Genomic DNA, 1,773 nt, shown 5'->3' with positions numbered 1-1,773 from the left:
AAGAAGCACAGGAGCGCACCAAGGTAAGGAAAAATTGTAAATGTATTAATGAATAAGGCAATAAAATAACTTACATGTAAGTAAGAATAAATGAGTATCCAGGTCAACGAAATGTTCAACAGATCGGAATCATCATCAGTCAGACAGGGGGACAATTTCAGTTCCGTTTATGTAGAGATTCCACGCGCTGGGACTCACTCTATAGCACTTGCTGCAGGAATCGCCTCCGCATGTATGCTGGTAGTGGCGTGGTATCAAAGCTAATGCGCATGTGTGGAAGGAAAGCCCCCTGTAGGCGTCTGTGGATGCCGGTTACGATGGAAAATCGTGACCGGAAGGGTACACAACGGTATAAACTGGCCCCCAAAGATGGAATAGGGAAGCTAGTTGCACAGTTCACTCGCGATGCTTTTCGTATAGTAAATATACTTCATAAGGCATATCTTGGGCACCGTGTGGGGTCCTTTTGTATCCCACCAACTGCTATCATTAGCTGTTTGTTCTCAAATTACAAGCCAATCAGAGGACTAGAATGAGTAATTCATTCAAATCCACAACACTTGAGCAGACCTATAATTATGGCCGCTATAGTGGTAAAATGATAGATCTATTAATAGACAATATTATTGTTATTTTTGAAATGGGAGGTAACATCTCAAAAAAGGGGAGATGACAGGACAATAGACACTCTAATGGTTGGATTTGGGTACACACAGTCACACCCACGGGTATTCAAGAATAACAAGTGTACATTCAACAAAGATAAAACCATGATCATAAGTAATAATAATCACATAAATGCAATATAAATGAGATAACAAATTACAACAACATGAAAACAAAAAGGAAAAAGAAAAGAAATAAGAAAGAAAAGATTAAAATGGGGGAGTAAAAAAAATTAAAAAGAGGAAAAAATGTATGATTCACATACAGCACCTGGTATTCCCAGGCAGTCTCCCATCCCGGTACGAATCAAGCCTCACCCTGCTTAGCTTCCGAGATCAGACGGGATCGGGCACTTTCAGGGTAGTATGGCCGTAGGTATTTTGTGATGCTCTCAATGGGTTAAGCAAAATAAATAGAGTAACACAAATATAAATGTAAGAGCCAGACCAGGGAGAGTCCATATAAACAATGAGCAATATATAAATGACAGATTGTACAGTAGATATTCCTCTCCTCTAGGTGTTTTGACTCCCACTATTTATCTCAAAAATGGTGTCAACTCTACATAGTCATTTAACCACCCAGGATGTTTTGTTTGGAGGGTAAAGATCCAAAACTGTTCTCTTTTTGCAATTTGAAGATCTCTGTCACCGGCTCTAATATTGGTTACTATGTGCTCAATACCCATATATTTAACTCCTGCAGTGCTACACTGATGAACATCTCTAAAGTGGGTTAAAAGATGTGTGAGGGGTTTAGCTGAGATTAACAGTTTAGGGATATTAACAATGTTTCTAAGGTGTTCCATAATGTTCAAAACATTTTTGAACAGATTTTACATTTATTACACCTGTCATTCCCTTTAATACCTAACACATCTCTTAGATCTTTTTTCTTATTGGAAGTTGTACCTTTTAGAAGATTAGGAGCCAAACTAGTTTTTAAATTGTTTGATTTTGTGAAAACAATAGGGGGTTTACTTGCCAGAAATTTAGACAATATTGGGTCCATACATAAGATATGCCAATGTTTGTTTAAAATGTATTTTATTTTGTTATGAGAACAATTAAATTTAGTAACAAAATATGGTGTTTCTTTTTTCTGATT

The 1,773-nt window shown here is 37.1% G+C and overlaps 1 non-coding gene across 1 annotated transcript; it reads right to left on the bottom strand.

The window, feature by feature from the left end:
* Positions 1-924: 924 nt before the first annotated feature.
* LOC142473031 (5S ribosomal RNA) lies at positions 925-1,043 on the bottom strand. The gene has a single exon (XR_012789963.1). It is a non-coding gene; the product is annotated as a 5S ribosomal RNA (ribosomal RNA).
* Between the last annotated feature and the right edge of the window lie 730 nt (positions 1,044-1,773).

Source organism: Ascaphus truei, chromosome 1 (assembly GCF_040206685.1).
Source record: "Ascaphus truei isolate aAscTru1 chromosome 1, aAscTru1.hap1, whole genome shotgun sequence".
Classification (NCBI taxonomy): Eukaryota; Metazoa; Chordata; class Amphibia; order Anura; family Ascaphidae; genus Ascaphus; species Ascaphus truei.
The sequence above is the reverse complement of the archived record's forward strand: the minus strand, read 5'-3'. Positions and strand labels throughout refer to the sequence as shown.